This window comes from Dermacentor silvarum, chromosome 10 (genome assembly GCF_013339745.2).
Source record: "Dermacentor silvarum isolate Dsil-2018 chromosome 10, BIME_Dsil_1.4, whole genome shotgun sequence".
In the NCBI taxonomy this organism is placed as follows: Eukaryota; Metazoa; Arthropoda; class Arachnida; order Ixodida; family Ixodidae; genus Dermacentor; species Dermacentor silvarum.
The window spans coordinates 100,745,297-100,753,127 of record NC_051163.1 but is presented as its reverse complement, the minus strand read 5'-3'; the positions used below and the strand labels follow the sequence as shown (position 1 = coordinate 100,753,127).

The 7,831-nt window shown below is 45.6% G+C and overlaps 1 long non-coding RNA gene across 1 annotated transcript; it reads right to left on the bottom strand.

Moving 5' to 3' along the window:
- Window positions 1-337: 337 nt before the first annotated feature.
- LOC125940487 (uncharacterized) lies at window positions 338-5,384 on the bottom strand. Its single transcript, XR_007463683.1, has 3 exons — window positions 5,094-5,384; window positions 4,024-4,144; window positions 338-2,830 (listed from the first exon to the last, which is right to left on the bottom strand). It is a non-coding gene; the product is annotated as an uncharacterized LOC125940487 (long non-coding RNA).
- Between the last annotated feature and the right edge of the window lie 2,447 nt (window positions 5,385-7,831).

The window sequence follows — 7,831 nt, the reverse complement described above, 5'->3', positions numbered from 1 at the left end:
TTGACCATTCTTTGCAAAGTAGCAATAAAAGGCACCTGTTTCACGCCTAATATTGTGTTAGTTTATACCCCCCCCTCTCCCGTCATTGCAAGTGGTCCCCATCACTTCCACCAATCCACAAGGGGTCACCGACACATCCATGGCTGAGAACCATGGATCTAAGGCAATTATAGGGTGTTAAGACAACAGGAAGCCGCAAGATTTTTGTGTGCACTGTTCCTATAAAAACAATATGGGGAAACAACAAAACTGTTGAGCCTATAGTGAAGAATTCATTCAAGATCCTTGTGAATTTGGCTAGAGGATATTCATGCCCAAGCCTCATCAGCGTGGCATCACTGATTTCAAATAATTTTATTTTGTCATTCTGCCAGAGTAAAAGTTCTCGAAACCTGCTAGGCTGCACTTTAATTTAAAACCAGCACTTTATTAATTTTTACATACCACACACCTTTAGCAGCGCTTGAGCTAATGCTGGTCGTAATCTACTATAATTTAAGCCACATGGCCATTGTCATCGCATTATTTTTATATGGTCCTACAATATATTCCCACTGTGTACAATTGAAATCTCTGCCAAGGACAACCGAAACAGTACGATTGCAAACTGCAGAATTCCCCATCTGCGGAGGCGGCTGGCTGATTACCGTATGAGGTGCTTTGTGAGCTGGCATTGATGTCTAAATCTCAACTGCTCTGCAAGCATCCAAAACAGGCTTTGGGATACACTCTTACCACAAGAAGAGAGACTATATAATGAGTGTTGCCTATGAAATATGGCACACCCATGACGAGGGATTGGCCAGGATTCTCCATGAATGCAACATCAAATGGCTTCATATCCCAACTTAATTGATAGTATATAATACTGATGTGTAACAAAAGTAAATGACAAACTAAAAAAGTGACCAGGTCTACTTATGATTGAGCCACAAAAAGAAAAATGGAAACATGTTAATAGTATGAAAAAAAAGTGCCTGTGATCCTCCCAGTAGCAACAATATGATTATGCACCAACTAACAATACTCTTCAGACACTTCCCAAGCTGTCACACCATTATCTACAAAATGCTATGGCCAACATGAAAAAGGCATAGCTGTCAACATGTTTTTCCGGCTGAATATGTTCAGAGAAAAAGAGAAAATTATTGTATTCCATATCCTCACATGAAACACTTAACAATATTGTTACAAGCCATTCTTGCACATTGAAGAAGGCACTAGCAAGGCGGTGATGGAAGACAATTGAAGAAGCACTCATGTTGTTATTTCCGTTGCAATACAAACCTACACTTGCTCACTTGAAAGTGTCAGTGCACAATTCGACACGGTAGAAAACTAAATGGCACCATGTACTGTTATGAAGAACACGGAACAGACATTCCAAGGAAATGCAAATACAGCAAGGAGGTATTCGCTGTTGCTGTCAACATATTTGGCCAGTCTGAAGGGTAACAATAAATTCAAAAAAACCTACAGGCCCACTATGCAATACTTTTTTCAAACTATGCAAATCTGCAATCTGTGCAAGTCCTTATTGATCAGGAAAAGAAAAAAATATTTTGAGCATTTAACGAAAAATAAATGTTGCAACAATTCAGAAATGTATCCTTTGTACTTTCTAGTGACATACGGATAGAGACAGTCGGCGAGCACAGTTATTACATGAGACACATCTGGATCTTGAACTCATGGCAGTGCTGCAGGGCAAATACCACTCTCATACCTCTGACAGGCGTCAGTTACAATACTGGGTTGGAAGGAAAACCTTTCAAGTGCTCCTTCAGAAGTCCAAGCATGTGACCGGTAAGTAGTTTAGCATGACTAGGGGAAAAATATAATCAATTTCACAAATATCACAACATCCAAATAGTGGCACACCGCTTTGATTTTCAGCTGACAACTATTTTTGTTAAAAGCCTCGGCGCGTAAATGCAACCTGAGGTAGCTAGGTCACATGAAATTGGAAAATATAGCGGCTAATGTAACACTGAAATTTGCTATCTCGTGGACATGAGCGAAAACTTAATTTGAAAAGGTTTGCTCGAAAGCAATGCTTTCACGGACGTTCGTATAACCTGAACATCGCTCCCGAGGGCTCCGTGGTCGCTGCGCATGCCTGAGCTGAGAGAAGGTGAGAAAGGAGAACAACTCTCCTTTGCCGGATGCGACGTCACATTGTTTCTTTTTTTTTTGTTTGCTTTTTGAAATAGCTACTCTCGAACGTAGATCAGTCACGAATGTCGGGTGTCGGCTGCACCACGCTCTGCGTGCGCTATTGTGCATGTCGGAAAGGCCCAAGCGTGCGCGATATTCTTGCGAGCGCAGTTTCGTGGGCTTGGACTCCGTGACATTTGCTTTCGCCATATGTGAATTAACAGCTTGCCGACAGGTCAACCGCCGCTGTACTTCGGTGAATACATTGTTTTTCGTGATCCTGAAATAGCAAATGGTGCATGCTGCGTTGGCGGCTTCAATTGAGTGCGGTTGCTGCGCATAGCAAGTGATTTAATTGCGCAAATACGTGCTACATTATCGGTGTAAATAGTGAAAAACTTAGGCTGTGAGCCTTACTACCGTTAGTCAGTCGGTTACCACATGTTTTGCTGTTATCCACTGCACATTTCTTCATATCCAATAACGATCTGCTTCAGATATCTCTGTTGAAACGGTCTCTTCAAAAATCTGTTGATCGTGCAGCTTATTATATTTCTTGTTGTTTTTTTTTCAGTCGGCCTTTTTTTTTTGCTTACGACTCGCGATGGGCAGCAGCGTTACGTCCGTGCACGCGTCCGTACACATGTGCACGGCGCTAAACTGGATGCACTACCTGCAAGAGAGAATGAGGGAGAGTGAGCTTCACGTCACTCGAGCACCTGCTTACAAATGTTTTTTTCTTTGGGCACAGCATCGAAGCTGTGATTGAGGTAATGCCCAGCACCATATCGAATACAAAGCACAATACACCAAAATAGAGAAACCAAAAACAATTGCACGCACAACGCGTCACCAAAGCAAACACAACACCTGCTTTATATGTTGCATATGAGCTGAAACGGGTGAATCCCAAACTCTGCGAGTGTCACATAACACCTGAAAGCATTAGCTGCTACGAGAGAACCAGTGCGGTTAATCTGGCGAGCTATGCATGCATCTGTAGCCTAATGGGCAAATAATTGGGCTGCTGCACTAGGGACTCGCGTTCAATACCCACCATCAGGAGCATTACTAATTATTAATGAAGCTACCTGGGCAGGTGTACTAAGAAATTCGAAAATAGATCATGATAATGCTTTGCATTAAGAGACAACTTGCTGCCGGTTGGAGTTTAACCAACATTTTCTGCTTTGCGCTTGCGATGCTCTACCAAGTGAGCTACATCAGCAGTTGTCCCAATGTCCATTTTCTTGGATAGTTTCACATGTGTACCAAACTTTGTCCTGGAAGTGCTAGGCAGCAGAACAGCCATGATGGCAGATGTGAAGTATCCTTTAAACCCCTGACATTAAATACAACATTATCTTAAAAGCAGGCAACTGGCCAATGAACACTCGTGTTCTACCTTGAGGCACTAAGGCTGCCAATGTTGAGACATTTGCATTTTATGAGCTACAAAAATCAGGGGAACCACGGAGCTCAATTTCTTGTTAGTAACAAGCACAGACAACGAAGCAACAGTGGCTGCATAGAAAAATGGGCTAGAGCTCACGACAAGCATTGGCAACTTACAATAGAATTCTTTCTCTACAATTCATTGTCTCAAGACACCTCGAAGCAAATTTTGTGGATTATACTTTTAGTACGTCTTTTGCGACTGCAAATTTAAATGCGTGTAATACTTTGCGGCAACTTGGAACATTTTAATGTTTAGCATCTCCATACTTTAAATCTGTGCACGGACAAGCTTTGCCACCATTTTAGAACAATAATTATCTGGTGTCATACACAATGACTCAAACCACTATTAGTTAAAGCAACCTTTAAAGGAGCAGAAGCATGCCCTTAGCAAATAGATATACATACCAGGTTTAGACTGAGCAAACTAAGCAGTACTTGTGGCCACTTGCTTTCAACAAGGCAGAAACAGGTCAGATGTTGACAAAGACAACAAATATAAGGTGCGGCCAAAGGAAATAAGCAGAAGCTGTAAAGACAGCAGCAGCACAGTGAAACAAATTAGACAAATGTGCACACCGCAAGCGTTCCTGAGGACAATACACAACGTCACTGCCGCAGTTAGAAGCAAATCCTCCTACAAGGAAAAAAAAATATCATGATTGTTTTGGTGTAAACAGCAAGTGTGTGGAGTTGTTTACATTATAAAAACAGCACAGACAACAATTAAGGCGGACACAGTATTTGTGTCATCTGCCTTCCTGCTGTTTTTACAATGTCGATTACGGTTGCAAAGGTACGCACATGATCTACGAACAACGAAAGCAGCGGATGTGTATAGAAAGGTGAGCTGAATTCATACACTCATATATGTTTAATTTTGAAGGTGCCCGTAAAAGCGACAGCAGCAGTAAAGCGGGTTTGGTTAACAGCTTGCTCACAACGTACACATTGCACGATTTAACTCCACGGCTCTCAAAAGAGTTGCTAAGAAGCTGTAAGTGAAAGAAATACGCTTTCTTTATCTCACTGCAACAAATGAAAGCCTCTGACGCACCTACCGCGGTCAGCGCAAGCAGTGAGCAAGGTAATTGAATGCAGCAGCAAGGTAATTGAATTGCATGGGTAAATAAGAGGCGCATAGCGTAGTCATCCCATAGAGATGGAGAAACAAAAGACCTACGCACGAGATATATACCAAAGGACGGCATTCACCGATAGAGCTAGTTGAGTGCATGCACTTTCCGGCGCGTGAACGCTTCCGCCGTTCGTTTTACATCGGGGTAACGCGTAGGAACTGTGACAGTACTTGTTGAAGGCACGAACGAATAAATTATCCTGCGATCACTACGAGACCTGCGACAATTAACCGTTTCGTGCTCCTTCGAATTTCGAGATCACATCGGCCACAGCTCAAATGCGCAACCGGTTGTTTTTACAAGTGTCAGCTAGAGAACGGGCAATCGCACGACACTCACCTTTGCTCCAAATGTGTCGCGGCAGCTGAGCAACAAATGTCATCAAGCCCAACCCTGCAATGTCCGCAATTTCAGCTACTAAGCAAGTGCAAAAAACGAAACTTGAATGCTCACAATGCGCGCGCGAACGAGGCGCGAACCATAGTGTCTGAGTTCGAGAGTAGCTATTTCAAAAAGCAAAAAAACAAACAATAATGTGACGTCACATCCGGCAAAGGAGAGTTGTTCTCCTTTCTCACCTTCTCTCAGCTCACGCATGCGCAGCGACATCGGAGCCCTCGGGGGCGACGTTCAGGTCATTTAGACGCACGCCACGCCGCCATGTTGTTCTGGATTGGCTAGGTATTCGTCTTGGCCGGCATTGACTTTGCAACACCTCATAGTAAAATAAATGACGTTTTTGTTGAGAAAAAATAGATTAAGTTTGATTTTATTTATAATACCACGTAAAACAATCACTTTTTAGAAGTTTTTTTTTCTTTTTTTATCTACATATTCAAAAAACGCGCTCGTGTCTGTCGCCATGTTTCTTTACGGCGAGTGCACTCCGTTTTCCCGTTTAGCACCGCGTAGCCTAAAGTGTCACTCAAGGTCCCGAAGTGCACTCCCCGTAAGTGCACTTAACTTGCCCGCTTGACAGGGGTATTAGTGGTTTCACACTTGACTAAGAAAGGAGAGACGTGGTCAACCAACGGGTAAAACTGTATTTTTCACACCAATGAATACGCTTCTATGCAACGACAGGAGCGGTGGCCGCGCGGCGACCGCGACGAGACGAGTTGCCGGATAATCGAGGCCCATGGTGTGACGTCACACAGAGGGCGCGGCGAGCGCGCCAGCTGTGGCGGTTGCCAGGCAACGGCGGACGCGCGCCTGTAGGAGCGGTGGCCGCGCGTGACCACGCGGTGACCGCGACGAGCCGAGTTGGTGGAGAATCGAGGGCCGTGGTGGGACGTCACAGTGCGGCCACGGCTCAAATTGCGGCCACGGCGAAGAGGCGAAAACCTGGCGTAATGTAGCTATCGCTACAATAACAAGCACGCATAAAGACGACCCACCGATTCTAAGCTTTGCTGTCGTCATGACCTATGCGCGCCCGCGTCCTACCCCACGCAAGTGGGCTGGCGCGCGTAGAGGCTCCGTACGCGCGGTGTGACAGCAAAGAAGTCGCAGTTTCGCCCGAAAGGCGAAGCATCAATTGCGATAGCAAATTTACTAGTAGAGAACTATACGGCGTAAGCAGAGTAGTTTTATCGGCTTCATAAACTTGGACACATTCGCTTACTAACTGAATTAACAAGCACGGTGTCAGCGCGCAAGAGGAAACATAAATACATCACACTCATGGAGGAAGGGAAAAAAAAGCTAGGAGGGAGTGGCACGTGATTCAGCTAGCCCCGGCAAGCCAACCTCCTCTCTGAAGCCGCCCCTCCCACTCTCCGGGGCCTTGTGCGCGGTGCCTCTTGGGTAGGAATAGGCCCACACGGTTGATGGACCATACGTGATTGTTTGGTACGTGGTGACGATTAGTGGCGCCTTCCGTCAAAGGTATGGATGCACGTAGGAAGCATAACGCGTGGGTATAGAGTGGCCTAGAATAGGTCACTCTACGCGTGGGTTTCTGCTACCGCGGGGGTCGTACTTCGTTTCAAATGCGTTGGCTTGAAACGCGGAGAAAGACCGGGGAGCCAGATCTACGACGACATAATTTTCAAAGCATCACTTGCGCTTAACACTACAGTTAGTCAGCGCTCTCACATCGAACGAAACCCGTCCATTGTATGCCCGAGCGTGGTCTATTGTTTCGTCAAATCAGCTGTTGTGTACCTTAAACTCCTGTGTGTACTTTCTTACAATTTTTGTTCCGCTGCCTTGCACCTATATGAGACGAGATGTTCCACGGGATAATTATTTGTCGCATGTTTGCTTAATAAAAAGTACTGCTTTACGTCTTTCATTGTGAAAGAAATAAAGAGCATTAGCCTGCACTCTAAACGCCGAAGTCGTCGCCTTTCCTTGAGATGTACGTGCACTGTTTTGTAAGATTGTGTGGTGCGACATCGTTACGCTGTTGAGACGCGCCTATTGAGTTCTCGCTGGTCTGTTGAGAGCCAGGAGGCACTGAACGGAACGACAGCGTCGACTGGGACCGTCTGCCTTAAGAAAGAACCAGTATGGCGTTAAATATAGTCGGGGTCCCCGGTTCACCAGTCCACCGTTGGGCACAAGGTGGGACTAATTTTTTTTCATACGGGAACGCAGTCGCTGCGGACCCTGGACGCTCGCTTGATCGCGTGCACATGTTTGAGGGTGCGAAAGACGCCATTGTTTCCGAGAAGATGCTCCCAAATGCGACAAATAGCCGTCGGAAGGGCAGCTTGGTTGCCTTCGCACTTGTGCAGGGCGAAAGGTTTCCTCGCTCCTCTGAAACAGCCTCGAAACGCAACCAGTCGTCCTTGAGGTGGTCCTCCCGGGTTGTTGGGGACAATGCCGGTTACCCGATGTCTTCGTTCACTACAGCCTTGGCATATATCTGCGGCGAGCCGCGTGGTGGTTCGGTGCATTACCTGACTGACATAACACAGACGCGACTGCTTCATACAGTTCAACTCCTTCACTATCCTCGGCGTGCGTTTGCCACGCCTATTATATGCGCATATTCGAAACCCCCGCAGCAGACGCCACCAAAGCGAGCCGAGTAAAATCTAAACCGCTTGCCTATCACGTGAGGGCCTATT